This window comes from Pelobates fuscus, chromosome 1, assembly GCF_036172605.1.
Source record: "Pelobates fuscus isolate aPelFus1 chromosome 1, aPelFus1.pri, whole genome shotgun sequence".
NCBI classification, from domain to species: Eukaryota; Metazoa; Chordata; class Amphibia; order Anura; family Pelobatidae; genus Pelobates; species Pelobates fuscus.
The window spans coordinates 162,622,946-162,639,292 of NC_086317.1; positions in this window are offsets into that span (position 1 = coordinate 162,622,946).

Below are 16,347 nucleotides of genomic sequence, written 5' to 3' on the forward strand. Positions count from 1 at the left end.
TGATACACACTGACACAGAGCAGAATAGGGACTGTTCCCCCTACATAGGGTCACTTGGCAGATATGGATTGACACCTGTCCTCAGGGACCCTGATACACACTGACACAGAGCAGAATAGGGACTGTTCCCCCTACATAGGGTCACTTGGCAGATATGGATTGACACCTGTCCTCAGGGACCCTGATACACACTGACACAGAGCAGAATATGGACTGTTCCCCCTACATAGGGTCACTTGGCAGATATGTATTGACACCTGTCCTCAGAGACCCTGATACACACTGACAGAGCAGAATAGAGACTGTTCCCCTTACATAGGGTCACTTGGCAGATATGGATTGACACCTGTCCTCAGGGACCCTGATACACACTGACACAGAGCAGAATAGGGACTGTTCCTCCTACATAGGGTCACTTGGCAGATATGGATTGACACCTGTCCTCAGAGACCCTGATACACACTGACACAGAGCAGAATAGGGAATATTCACTAAATGCCAAACATTGTTATACAGGGGAATATTCAGTAAATAAGGATAATGGGGGGGGACCCACTGTCCTCCTGCCCGCCCCCACCTGTGAGCGGTGGGTGGGGGCCATAAAAATAATGAGGGGGGACCTACTGTATGATGTTGTATCGATCAGGTAGCGTAAGGGTTACGCCCGCTTCACAGTGACAGACCAAACTCCCCGTTTAACGCACCGCAAACAACCGCAAACAGTTCATTTGCACAACCGCAAACTCCCCATTTGCACAAGGTTGGATACCAAGCTAGCCATGTCCGTTCCTTGTCCTCACTGATGTCATTAAAGGTCTCTTCCTCCACCCAGCCACGTACAACACCAAGGGTCCCCGAAAGGTGACATAAGCCCCCTGGGACGCCTGCTGTGTTTGGTCTTCCACCTCCTCAAAGCCACCTTCCTCCTCTGACTCCTCTTTTTAAGACTCCTCTCTCTGCGTTGCCTCTCTCTGCATTATTATAAGGTGTGTTAAGTAGTACTATTCTTATCAGCTTAATCCCTGTTACGAGTAGAGGACTATTTCCTTGTTTCGCCAAACCCCTTCAAAGATGGAAAAAGAGGTATGAGTGGAAGAAACGAGGAAATGTGGTCAGGTGGTGGTGCCGGCCCCACCGAGGGCTTGTACCCAGGTATGCTAATAAACTGAAAAAAGAAAAAATCTCCCAAGAAGGAGATCTAAAACTGGCATAGGAAAAGGTTAGACAACTATAATAACATGATACCTACAAATCCTAGTGAGCATATGTGTATAATAGAGTGAGAAAGGGAAAGCAGAGTAATGCTTCCTAATACCGTGGTTAGTACCCTTTGTTAAAGTAAATTGAGTAATGGACAAAAGTCTTTATTGTATCATTTATAAATAACAAAGGGATACTATACTCATTCCCCTATAGTGGCTAATTGTGTAATAATGGTAATACTATTACCTATTATATAATATTGCCAGGGGCAAGGGAATTCCCTCTAAATAGATGGGTATAGGCAGAGAGTATGGAGACCGGAGTGATGCTGTCATAAAAAGTGTCAATAAGGTGATATAAAGTTAAATGTATCACAGACACACAGCCACCCTTTCTCTTAGCTAGTTTCCAAAAATGCTGGATAGGTAGAAGGGCTATAAAGACTCAGAGAGGTCTAAGAAGAATCCTCTAAACTAGCCCTAATCTCCTTAAACACCTTCAAGGGTGTTCTAAGCTAAAGCTCAATCTAAACGTTTAGATGACTGCCTGATTTCCCATCACAGATGCTGGCTAGGAATAACACTGTGCAAGACAAAGAGTGGGTCTAAGTGCAGTAAAGTGAAGTGTCCCTAGTGAAGTGAAAAAGAGAATAACGAGCTGGCGCCCAAGAGAATAACGAGCTGGAGCCCTATCAGGGGACGTGTATATGGCATCGATTTTAGGAACCGGGAGATGGAAAAAGATGCTTGGTCGGTCCTCCTACTTCAAATTTGGGGCACTGCGCGTGCAATCTAATGTGCCACCAGATAGGAGTGGTGTGTTAAGTAGTACTATTCCTATCAGTTTAATTTCTGTTATGTGCTTTTTTTTTGTTTGGTTTTTGAAGCCACAGTGCAGCACCAAAGGCCCGAAAAATTAGGCATGTACACATGCCTGAAAAATTAGGTATTGTTGCAGCCGCTGCTATAGCAGCGGGCAGAAAAATTGATGTTTGTTTCCCAGGCAGAAAGTGCCCTAAAACATTGCGGCTTGAACCCTAGTTGGTGGGGGACAAGTCACACAAGTCAACCGGCATTCAGAGCTAAAATACAGCAGCATGTGGACCATTTTTAGCCCAAGGCAGCTCATCTCATCAGGCCTTTTTTAGTCGAATGTATCACCCAGTGTCAGTCCCTTCGGGATCCATCTCTCATTAATCTTAATAAAGGTGAGGTAATCTAGACTTTTTTGACCTAGGCGACTTCTCTTCTCAGTGACAATACCTCCTGCTGCACTGAAGGTCCTTTCTGACAAGACACTTGAAGCGGGGCAGGTCAGAAGTTCTATCGCAAACTGGGATAGCTCAGGCCACAGGTCAAGCCTACACACCCAGTAGTGAAGGGGTTCATCACTCCTCAGAGTGTCGATATCTGCAGTTAAGGCGAGGTAGTCTGCTACCTGTCGGTCGAGTCGTTCTCTGAGGGTGGATCCCGAAGGGCTGTGGCGATGCGTAGGACTTAAAAAGCTCCGCATGTCCTCCATCAACAACATGTCTTTAAAGCGTCCTGTCCTTGCCGGCGTGGTCGTGGGAGGAGGAGGATTACTTTCACCTCTTCTCCTGTTAGATTCCCGTTGTGCTGTGACATCACCCTTATACGCTGTGTAAAGCATACTTTTTAATTTATTTTGCAAATGCTGCATCCTTTCCGACTTGTTGTAAGTTGGTAACATTTCAGCCACTTTCTGCTTATACCGGGGGTCTAGTAGCGTGGACACCCAGTACAGGTCGTTTTCCTTCAGCCGTTTTATACAAGGGTCCCTCAACAGGCACGACAGCATGAAAGACCCCATTTGCACAAGGTTGGATGGCGAGCTACTCATTTCCCGTTCCTCCTCCTCAGTGATCTCAATGAAGGTATGTTCTTCCCCCCAGCCACGTACAACACCACGGGTACCAGATAGGTGACAACGAGCACCCTGGGATGCCTGTTGTGGTTGGTCTTCCTCCTCCTCCTCAAAGCCACATTCCTCCTCTGACTCCTCTTCCTCACAATCCTCTTCCAGCGTTGCCGCAGGTCCAGCAAGCGATGCTGATAAGGCTGTTTCTGGTGGTGATGGTGACCACAACTTTTCCTCTTCCTCTTCACGCTCATCTACGTCCTGATCCAGCACTCTTCGAAGGGCACGCTCCAGGAAGAAAACAAATGGTATGATGTCGTTGATGTGCCTTCGGTGCGACTGACTAGGTTTGTCACCTCCTCAAAAGGACGCATGAGCCTACAGGCATTGCGCATGAGCGTCCAGTAACGTGGCAAAAAAATTCCCAGCTCCCCAGAGGCTGTCCTAGCACCCCGGTCATACAAATATTCCTTAACAACTTTTTCTTGGAGCAGGAGGTCGAACGTTAGGAGTGTTGAATTCCAACGTGATGGGCTGTCGCAAATCAAGCGCCTCACTGGCATGTTGTTTCGCCGCTGGATATCTGCAAAGTGCGCCATGGCCGTGTAGGAATGCCTGAAATGGCCACACACCTTCCTGGCCTGCTTCAGGACGTCCTGTAAGCCTGTGTACTTATGCACAAAGCGTTGTACGATCAGATTACACACATTAGCCATGCACGGCACATGTGTCAACTTGCCCAACTTCAATGGCGCGAACAAATTTGTTCCGTTGTCACAAACCACTTTGCCGATATCCAGTTGCTGCGGAGTTAGCCACTTTTCCACCTGTGCGTTCAGGGCGGACAGGAGTGCTTGTCCGGTGTGACTCTCTGCTTTCAAACAAGTCAAACCCAAGACGGCGTGACACTGCCGTATCCGGGATGTGGAATAGTACCTGGGGAGCTGGGGGGGTGCCGTTGATGTGGAGCAAGACGCAGCAGCAGAAGAGGACTCAGCCGAGGAGGTTATGGAAGAGGATGGAGTAGGAGGAGTAGAGGAGGTGGCAGCAGGCCTGCCTGCAAGTCGTGTCGGTGTCACCAACTCCTCTGCAGAGCCACGCATTCCATGCTTGGCAGCCGTCAGCAGGTTTACCCAATGCGCAGTGTAGGTGATATACCTGCCCTGACCATGCTTTGCAGACCAGGTATCAGTGGTCAGATGGACCCTTGCCCCAACACTGTGTGCCAGACATGCCATTACTTCCTTTTGCACAATTGAGTACAGGTTGGGGATTGCCTTTTGTGAAAATAAATTTCGTCCGGGTACCTTCCACTGCGGTGTCCCAATAGCTACAAATTTTTTGAACTTCTCAGACTCCACCAGCTTGTATGGTAAAAGCTGGCAGGCTAATAGTTCAGACAAGCCAGCTGTCAGACGCTGGGCAAGGGGGTGACTTTCTGATACTGGCTTCTTATGCTCAAACATGTCCTTGACAGACACCTGACTGTGGGCAGATGAGCGGGAACTGCTCAAGGCGAGAGACGGAGTGGCGGATGGTTGAGAGGGGGCAAGGAGGACAGCAGTGGTTGTTGTGGCTGAAGATACTGGACCAGGAGGAGGATGGCGGCTTTGAGTTTGTGTGCTGCTTGTACTCATGTGTTGATCCCATAGGTGTTTGTGATGTGCGATCATGTGCCTACGCAAAGCAGTTGTACCTAGGTGGGTGTTGGACTTCCCACGATTCAGTTTCTTTTGGCACAGGTTGCAAATGGCATCGCTGTTGTCAGAGGCAGACACACAAAAAAATTCCACACTGCTGAGCTCTGCAATGACGGCATTCTGGTGGTGGACACAGCATGCGTTGATTGGCGTGCTGTCGGGCTGACCCCGGGTGCCAATGCATGCTGTCTGACTGTGCCATTAGCTCCTTGTGATGACCTCCCCCTGCTTCCAACTCGTCTCCTCCTCCTCTCTGTCTCCCGATCTGAACTTTCAATCTGTTCTTCTTCTTGCCGAGCGGGCACCCACGTGACATCCATGGATGCATCGTCATCATCAACCGCTTCACTTGTATCTGACAACTCAGCAAAGGAAGCAGCAGTGGGTACAACATCATCATCATCACACCGTACGTTTATGTGTGTAATGCTGCCTGCCTTAGACATATCCCTGTTATCTACATCCTCTGGCAATAATGGTTGCGCATCACTCATTTCTTCAAACGGATGTGTAAATAACTCCTCTGACAGATAAAGTGAAGCGGCTGTGGTGCTAGTGTTGGTGGTGGCGGCAGGCGGGTGAGTGGTATCTTGAGAGGTGCCCGAAGCTAAGCTGGAGGAGGATGGTGCGTCAAGGTTCCGAGCGGAAGTTGTCGAAGATTGGGTGTCCTGTGTTAGCCAGTCAACTATGTCCTCAGAACTTTTCAAGTTCAGGGTATGTGGCCTCTGAAAACTGGGCATTATTCCAGGGCAAAAGGGAATCACAGCACCACGACCACGATGGCCCCTGCGGGGTGGCCTGCCTCTGCCTGTCATTTTTGGGGGGATTAGTGGTACTATGCGTGCAAGCTACTGTGAGACCAGATATGAGTGGCACTGTGCAGTGGCAGAGGTTGGCAGAGTACACGCTGTAGGCCTGACACACCCGCTTGAAGACAAACTGCTATTCAATCTATAACAGTGAAAAAAGTTTTGGGGTTTTTAAATGCACGCTATTGTGACACCAGATATGAGTGGCACTGTGCACTGGCAGAGGTTGGCAGAGTACACGCTGTACGCCTGACACACACGCTTGAAGACAACTAACTGCTATTCAATCTATAACAGTGTAAAACAATGTTTGGGTTTTAAATGCACACTATTGTGACACCATATATGAGTGGCAATGTGCACTGGCAGAGGTTGGCAGAGTACACGCTGTAGGCCTGACACCCGCTTGAAGACAACTAACTGCTATTCAATCTATAACAGTGGAAAAAGTTTTTTTGGTTTTAAATGCACGCTATTGTGACACCAGATATGAGTGGCAATGTGCACTGGCAGAGGTTGGCAGAGTACACGCTGTAGGCCTGACACACCAGCTTGAAGACAACTAACTGCTATTCAATCTATAACAGTGAAAAAAGTTTTTTGGTTTTAAATGCACGCTATTGTGACACCAGATATGAGTGGCAATGTGCACTGGCAGAGGTTGGCAGAGTACACGCTGTAGGCCTGACACCCGCTTGAAGCCAACTAACTGCTATTCAATCTATAACAGTGAAAAAAGTTTTGGGGTTTTTAAATGCACGCTATTATGACACCAGATATGAGTGGCACTGTGCACTGGCAGAGGTTGGCAGAGTACACGCTGTTGGCCTGACACACCCGCTTGAAGAGAACTAACTGCTATTCCATCTATTACAGTGAAAAAAAAAATTGTTTTTAAATGCACGCTATTGTGACACCAGATATGAGTGGCAATGTGCACTGGCAGAGGTTGGCAGAGTACACACTGTAGGCCTGACACCCACTTGAAGACAACTAACTGCTATTCAATCTATAACAGTGAAAAAAGTTTTGGGTTTTTTAAATGCACGCTATTGTGACACCAGATATGAGTGGCACTGTGCACTGGCAGAGGTTGGCAGAGTACACGCTGTAGGCCTGACACCTGCTTGCAGACAACTAACTGCTATTCAATCTATAACAGTGAAAAAAGTTTTTGGGTTTTTAAATGCAATCTATTGCGACACCAGATTAGAGTGGCAATGTGCACTGGCAGAGGTTGGCAGAGTACACGCTGTAGGCCTGACACACGCTTGAAGACAACTAACTGCTATTCAATCTATAACAGTGAAAAAAAATGTTGTTTTTAAATGCACGCTATTGTTACACCAGATATGAGTGGCACTGTGCACTGGCAGAGGTTGGCAGAGTACACGCTGTAGGCCTGACACACGCTTGAAGACAACTAACTGCTGTTCAATCTATTACAGTGAAAAAAAAAATTGTTTTTAAATGCATGCTATTGTGACACCAGATATAAGTGGCAATGTGCACTGGCAGACGTTGGCAGAGTACACACTGTAGGCCTGACACCCACTTGAAGACAACTAACTGCTATTCAATCTATAACAGTGAAAAAAGTTTTGGGGTTTTTAAATGCACGCTATTGTTACACCAGATATGAGTGGCACTGTGCACTGGCAGAGGTTGGCAGAGTACACGCTGTAGGCCTGACACCCGCTTGCAGACAACTAACTGCTATTCAATCTATAACAGTGAAAAAAGTTTTTGGGTTTTTAAATGCAATCTATTGCGACACCAGATTAGAGTGGATATGTGCACTGGCAGAGGTTGGCAGAGTACACGCTGTAGGCCTGACACACGCTTGAAGACAACTAACTGCTATTCAATCTATAACAGTGAAAAAAAATGTTGTTTTTAAATGCACGCTATTGTTACACCAGATATGAGTGGCACTGTGCACTGGCAGAGGTTGGCAGAGTACACGCTGTAGGCCTGACACACAGACGCCTGCAGACAACTAACTGCTATTCAATCTATTACAGTGAAAAAAAATTTCTGTTTTTAAATGCAAGCTATTGTGACACCAGATATGAGTGGTGGCACTGGGCAAGTGGGCACAGTATCCACTGTGAGCCTGATACAGAAGCTGGCAGGCAGGCAACTGCAATTAGATTACACAGGAAAAAAGCAGACTGATGTTCTAGCCCTAAAAAGGGCTTTTTGGGGTGCTGTCCTTACAGCAGAGATCAGATGAGTCCTTCAGGACTGTAGTGGACACTGAATACACTATCCTAGCTATCCATGTCCCTATCAAATGAGCAGCAGCTACACTTTCCCTCCTCTTTCTAAGAATGCAGCTTCAGAATTAATCTAAAATGGATGCTGTACAGGAGGTGGGAGGGTCTGGAAGGGAGGGTCTGCTGCTGATTGGCTGGAATGTGTCTGCTGACTGTGAGGCACAGGGTCAAAGTTTACTCAATGGTGACGAATAGGGGCGGATCGAACCGCGCATATGTTCGCCCACCGTGGCGAACACGAACACGCTATGTTCGCCAGGAACTATTCGCCAGCGAACCGTTCGGTACATCACTAATGTTGACACATTCCTCAAATTCTCATGAGAACCACCAGCTAACTCTACATCAGTATCATGAAATAGTAGCTTTCCCTACAATGTATAGTACAACTTTCATACTAGTAATCTTCCCCCAAACAAGGGAATAAACATTACACATAAGCCAACTGGTCAGTGCTGGAAAGCTGAAAAACTAGCAGTGAATATGCAGTGACTTCCCCTCTTGCCTGAGCTAGAAAACAATGCCTAATCACTTGCTTTCAACTGCAGAACAAACCTAACATATAAATGCCCCCAATTTTATTACATAATATTCCTTGGGAATCTGATACAATATCACATGTAAGCTATAAATTTAGTCCTGTTATACGCTAGCATCTGATTTTTAGCCCAGTATGCTAAAACCACTTCCGACACTTTAAAGCAACTCTCTAAACATCTGAAGTATTTCAGTTTACTGAGAAGAGAACAATAAAGGCAAGCACAGGCAGACGTATTACCGGACCTTAAAGTGGCCGGAATTAACGTAGGAATAAGAGATAAGAAAAGTCAAACACGCCAAGGTCAGGGATACAGAGATACAGGAAAGCGAATAGACAGAGCCAAGTTCAGGGAGCCAGAAACAAGAATAACCGAATAACAAGCCAAAGTCAGAAACCAAAGAAAAGACAACTACTCAGAACGCACTCTCGGGCTGTAATAAACCACGACAGGGCAAGGAAGTGATGTCAGGAGGAGGTTAATATAGGGCAAGGTGTATTCTGATAGGCAGGGATAGAAATGAGGGAGGATATAAATAGATAGTAGCAATAGGCTAATGTCACGTCCCCCTGTCGGCTACCGTGTGCGTGCGCGCACGTCCTCGGACGCCCTTCCAGATGCAGACGCCAGCTGGAGATCCGCACCGCCCGGCAGGAGAGGACGGACGGTGGGACCGGGACGGCATGGGACACAAGGTATGACACCTGGGCATGGAATCAGGTAGATATCACGGGCGTAAGACCCAATGCAACCGGTCTACCAGCAGCATATCGGCTGTATTCTCTGGGACGTAGGCATTGAGCAAGCCTCTAACATAGGCAGGCAGGTCTGCTGGAAGCATAGACTCGGGCACCCCCTGCAGGCAGAGATTGTTGCGCCGCACTTGGTCCTCTAAGCCAGCCAATTTGACCTCGGTATATTACACTTTTGTGTCCAGATTCTCTATGTGGCTCACCAGATCATTATGCACCTTTAAGCATCCATCTTACTCTGTGGTTGGCCATGCCCCTGCTGGCTGTTTTTTTTAACCTTGCCACGGACAAGTGTCATGGCTGGCTTAGGTGGTTGATGACAGAAAACTGAGTATGTGGTCTTGCCCCAACGCTTTCTAGTGATGCAGAGCGCAGTTTCCAGGATTCCCAGAATGCATTCTGAATCACTCAGTGCTGGACAGCACAGGAGCAATTACTGTGGTCTATAAAAAAACAAAAGTGGATTTCTTGTGTAGTTGGGAGCACTGGCGGATCCAGAACCTTATCTCGGCACTCATATATTATTTAAAGAAATAATCCAGGCACAGTAACCACTACAGCTCTCTGTAGTGGTTATGGTGCCAGGAGTGCCGTGATGCCCTCCCAGAGTAAATAGTCAAACTGTTTAAGAACAGTTTGACAATTTACCTGGGGTCTGCCAGGATAGGGGCTGTAGTATGATTCATTGGCAGATGAAATTTAATGTTGAAAAATGCAAAGTTATGCACTTTGAGGTAAAGAATGCACAAGCAATGTATACCCTTAATGGAAGCGAATTAGGGACAACAACACACGAAAAGGACTTTGGAATTGTTATAGACAACAAACTGTGCAACAATGTGCAATGTGCATCAGCAGTGGCTAAGGCCAGTTAGGTAATGTCATGCATGAAAAAGGGCATTCATTCTCTGGATGAGAATATAATTTTGCCTCTTTATAAATCACTGGTAAAACCACATAATGAATATGCTGTGCAATTTTGGGCACCTATTCTAAAGAAGGATATTATGGCACTAGAAAGAGTGCAGAGGCGGGCTACAAAATTAATAAAAGAAATGGAACATATCAGCTATGAAGAAAGGTTAACAAATTGAAACCTCTTTAGTTTAGAAAGACGTCGCCCGAGAGGGGATATGATAATATTATACATATATATTCGGGGCCAATACAAACCTTTGTGTGGAAATCTATTCACAAACCGGACTTTACATAGGACACGAGTTCATGCGTTTAGACTGGAAGAAAGAAGATTTCTTCTAAGGCAAAGGAAAGGTTTTTTTTACTGTAAGAACCATAAGGATGTGGAATTCTCTGCCTGAAGAAGTGTTTTTTATCAGAGTCCATACAGCTGTTCATAGAGCAACTAGATGCATACTTGCAAAAACAGAATATTCAAGGATATAATTTTTCAATGTTATAGCTTCTTGATCCAAGGATAAATCTGACTGCCATTCTGGGGTCAAAAAGGATTTTTTTTGCTAGTTTGTTGCAAAATTGGAAGTGCTTTAAACTGGTTTTTTTTTTTACTTCTTTTGGATCAACCGCAAAAAAACAAATGTGAGGAAGGCTGAAATTGATGGACGCAAGTCTCTTTTCAGCTATGTAACTATGTATAGTATGGGGTAGGGCCTCTAGGTGTGTGTGTGTGTGTGTAGGAGGGGCAGTGTGTGTTTGTGTGAGGGGTGTAGTGTGTGCATGGGAGCAGGGCCGCCACCAGAAATTTTGGGGCCCCTAACTCAGCTCAGGGTCTGCCCCCCCTGGGGCCCGCCTCCAAATACCGCCCACAGGATCCGCCTCCAAATACCGCCCACAGGAATACACACACAGACACAAACACACACTGATAAAAAAAGGACACAGATACATACTAACAGACACACATACTGAAACAGACATACACGCATACAGGCATACATAGTGACAGATAGACACATACTAACATACAGACAAACACACATGCATGAGGACATAAAGACACATACATACATACACACTGACATACATACAGACGCCGACATACATACACACACACACACAGACATTCATACAGACATACTGACAGACATACAGACACTGACATCCATACACACATGCATTCATAATGGCATACAGACATACACAGACAAACATTCATAATGGCATACATGCATACATACAGACATACATACAGGACATACATGCAAACAGACATATATACATACATACATACATACATACACACACACAGCTCATTTTCCAGCCACCCTCCTGTTTCTTATCTTTTCGTTGCAGGAGGGTGGCTGGGGCTGATGGGACTGGGAGTTGGCTGGCTCTCCCTCACTGCCGGGTGTGCGCTCCTCCCGCGCGGAGTAAGCTGGGAGGAAGCGACCACTTCCTCCCAGCAGCACTGCTGCGGCTGCTTTTTTTTTTTTTTTTTTAAAGGGGCCCGGTCGCACTATACCACGGCCACAGCGCTGACTGGGCCCCTGAAGATACAGGGCCCATCAGGTGGTCCTAAGTGCGTGGGCCACCCGATGGGCCCATCAGCATATGGGCAATTCCGCTGCTACACGTGGGGCCCGGGCAGCTGGGCCGGGTGACAACCATTATGGGAGTGCAGTGTACACCCTGTTCCAAATTATTATGCAAATTATATTTTTTTATTTACCTAAATAATTGATGTAAATAACAGTCAGCATAATTCTCATGTTCTCAACTATTAAGAGTACAATTCAAATGTTATTGAACAAACCTCCTAATGATAACAGTATTTTTTTTAAACATAAACTGTTCCAAATTATGACGCACAGTAAGTTTCAAAACACTTTATAGGTTGTAAAGAACTGAAAATTGTAATTTGCTGTGTTTGCAGCATATTTACTGAAATCGAAAGCTATTTCAATCAAACTTATAACAAAATTTTTACTTTTTAAACATTTTAACAGGTCACGTTACATTTTAACATAGGACCCCTTTATTTGATAGCAGCTTCACAAGTCTTGCATCCATTGAACTTGTGAGTTTTTGGACAGTTTCTGTTTGAATTTGTTTGCAAGATGTCAGAATAGCCTCCCAGAGCTGCTGTTTAGATGTAAACTGCCTCCCACCCTCATAGATCTTTTTCTTGAGGATGCTCAAAAGGTTCTTAATAGGATTGAGGTCAGGGGAGGATGGAGGCCACACCATGACTTTCTCTCCTTTTATCCCCATAGCAGCCATTGATGCAGAGGTATTCTTTGCAGCATGAGATGGTGCATTATCGTGCATGAAGATGATTTTATTACAGAAAGCACCAGCTCTCTTCCCATGATTCCGGCCCAAAACATGACTCCACCACCGCCTTGCTGACATCGCAGCCTTGTTGGAACAGGGTGGCCGTCCACCAACCATCCACTCCATCCATCTGGACCATCCAGGGTTGCACGGCACTCATCAGTGAACAGGACTGTTTGAAGATTAGTCTTCATGTATTTTTCTGCCCAATGCAACCGTTTCTGCTTGTGAGCATTGGTTAGTGGTGGCCGAATAGAAGGTTTATGCACAGTTGCAAGACTCTGGAGGACTCTACACCTTGATGTCCGTGGGACTCCAGAGGCACCAGCAGCTTCAAATATCTGTTTGCTGCTATGTAATGCTATTTTAGCAGCTGCTCTCTTGATCCAATGCATGGATCCTCAATGTGCCTTTATCTGCACAAACCCGTCTGTGCTCTGAATCAGCCACAAATCTCTTAATAGAGCGATGATCACGCTTACGTTTTCGTGAAATATCTAATGTTTTCATACCTCGTCCAAGGCATTGAACTATTTCACTCTTTTCGGCAGCAGAGAGATCCTTTTTCTTCCCCATATTGCATGAAAATGGTGCTCTGCTTAATAATGTGGAACACCCTCCTTTAGTAGTTTTCCCTAAATTGGGCTCACCTGGCAATCCAATTATCACAGGTGTCCGACATTGTTTTCATTGGTCAAAAGAGCCATGAGACACAAAGCCATCCATGAGTTAAACTGAAAAACAAAATATTTAATCTTTGTGACACTTAAATAGGATTTACATAATAATTTGGAACAGGGTGTATATATGGGGTTCCGTGGGAACACTGTGTATGGGGCCAGTATGTTTATGGGAGTGTAGTGGGGGCAATGTGTGTATGAGGGGTGCAGTTTGGGCAGCGTGTGTATAGGGGTGCAGTTGGGGCAGTGTGTGTATGATGGTGCAGTTAGTGCAGTGTGTATGGGGGAGAAGTGTGTGTGTATGGGGGTGCAGTGGGTGCAGTGTGTGTATGGGGGTGCAGTGTGTTTATTGGGGTGCAGTGGGTGCAGTGTGTGTATGGGGGTGCAGTGTGTGTATGGGGGTGCAGTTGGGGGTAGTGTGTGTATGGGGATGCAGTGGGGGTAGTGTGTGTGGTCGGGCAGTGTGTGTGTAGTTGAGGGAGGGGGCTGATTAAAACAAATAAGTGTTGTTTTTTTAATTACAAAATATGCTTTATCCCCCCTCCCTTCTTACCTTTGCCCAAGGAGGGGGGATATAAAGCATATTTTTTAATAAAAAAAAAAAACCACAACACTTATTTGTTTTAATCAGGAATTGCTGTTATAAATAGTATCCCCCCCCCCCACTCCTTTCTTACCTTTGCCCAGGGAAGGGGGATATTAATTGTGAATCCCTGGCGGTTCTAGTGGGCCGTGAACTCCAGCCTCCTGGGCTAGAATTCACTCTTCGCGAGAACGGAGCATTGCCATGATAACTGCGGCAACGCTCCGTGTTCGCGAGAGGAGACCCAGCGGAGCTGCAAGCTAGAGCTTCTGGGTCTCCCTCCCGTGCTGGATGCCCAGCAATGTGCCAGCAGACTGGTGAGGAAGATCTCTGATCTCCCCTCTGGTCCGTGAAGGCATACATGCAGGGTGGAGCATCGGCTCTCGGAGGGGCAATTGCCCCATTGCACCCCCTGGGTCTCCCAATGGTTGGGAGAAAGGGTAAGTCCACTGTTGCTAGGCTATTAACCCCTTAAGGACAACAGGTGTACTATGCTGTCCTTAACCCTTCACGAAAGCTGACGTACCAGGTACGTCCGACAAAAAATGCAAATGTGAGCGCTGGAAGCGATCGTGATTTCTTCCAGCCACTCTTAGGGTATTGCAGTGATGCCTCGGTGTCAAGGCATCCTGCAATACCTCTCCTGTTGCCGGGCGCGCCAGGCAGTGCTGCAGAATGTAGCAGAGCATCGGAAGGCTTCCAATGCTCTGCCTGTGTGCTGAGTTTTTTAATTAAAAATAAATGAAATACAGTGGAACCTCGGAACTCAAACTTAATCCGTTACAGAAAGCTGTTCGAGTTCTGATTTGTTTCGAGAACCGAATCAACATTTCCCATAGGAATTAATGTAAATTTGTTTAATCCGTTCCAGACCCCCCAAAATTACATAGATGGGGATAGGTAACTGTTCTTCTGGCATTACATACAAAAGCATATAAAATGGCTGTATCAGGTTCAAAATATCTAATACCCCTCTTTCCTCTGCTTATATCCTTATGTCTATAGTCCCTCTTCTCTTACTCATATCCGTCTCCTCATATTTTCCTCTTTCTCCTTGCATAATAATTCTGTCCAGATCCCTTCACCCTTTACTTGTGTCCCTCTGCCCTCTGGTTTTCCTCTCCCTATATTCCCCTCTATCCCTTTATATAGTCCATCTGCCCATATTTCCTCATCTCCCACTTGTATCCCATGCTTCCCCACACTTGTGTCCCTCTGTGAATGCCGCGTGATGTGTTCGGGTACCGAGGATTGTTCGCTTACCGAGACATTTTTTACGCAAATTTTTTGTTTGACTTCTGAATCGTTCGAGAACGGGAACGTTCAAGTTCCAAGGTTCGACTGTACTGTATATGTATTAACCCTCCCCCCAGGATCTCAGATGTACCTAGTACGTCTGCAGTAATCCTATTCACTTACCCGATCGCTGACGTTTCCCCGCCAGCAATCAGAGTTCCTCTCTGTCTAGGGTGACTGTCTGACAGTCCCCCAAAGGCAAATTAGGACACCAATTTGCGCAATAGGCGTCCATAGTGCTGCCTGTAGGGGAACTGCCTGAACTGACTGGTAAACAAATAAAATAAAAAGTGTTCTGCATCTGTAAAAAAAAAAAAAAGTTAATAAAACAAAATATAATTTTATATATATATATATATATATATATATATATATATATATATATATATATATATATATATATTGTGACCTTTTATGGGCAAAGCAACACAGTCCTCTAGGGTAACAGGTATAGAACAACAGTCTCTTATGCAAAAAAAAAAAAGGTGTGGTTTATTTACATTGTGCACAAAAATCCATGCAGCAATCGGTTTGTTCAAAACTGCAGCAAAAGAGAAAGGAAAACCTACAAAGTCCTAGCTCAAATTCGAGCACTAACTAAACATAAAGTAATGTCCCTTACTAAACCAGGGTAATAATCTAAACAAATCAACAAACTAAACATTGGTTTCACCAAACCTTTAGCACTTTTTCTGGTGCTGCTCTGCACAGACCTGCTCTCTGCAGGTCAGATTGTATCTCCTCCCTTTCTGCTCTGAGACCTGCTAATTAAAGCCTCAGCAGTTGCTAATTGGGCAGGTGAATGAGAACAGTCTATGGAGGATTTTGGGTCATAAATACCTTCCTTCTATTACCCTCCCAAAGACTCTGTCACATATACTCCCCGCCAGCTTAGACCCATCGGTCATAGTGACCTTTGACCACAAGCAATGGACTCTGGATAAACCATCTGCATTCCCCTGGTCTTTACCAGCTCTATGCTCCATAGAGAAGTTATATGGCTGAAGACTAAGGAACCACCTAGTTACTTTGGCATTTGTTTCCTTGTTTTGTCTCATCCACGTCAAGGGCGCATGATCTGTGACAAGTTTGAACCTTCTCCCCAATAGATAATACTTAAGTGTTTCTAGTGCATCTTTCGGACCTCTGCTTTAATGGCTTCTTTTATGGCCTCTGGGATTCGGTAGGGTTTCAAGTTAACCCCCTTTCCAGGTTCTGTAATTATGTCATGTTCAATAACATGAATCTTTCCTGGTACTGGAGCAAACACATCCCGATTTCTAGCAACAAACTCTCGGACCTCATTTTGCTGATGAGGTGCTAGATTGTTAGCAATGTTAACCTCTGGTACTTTGTCTACTTTGGTCTGAGGAACT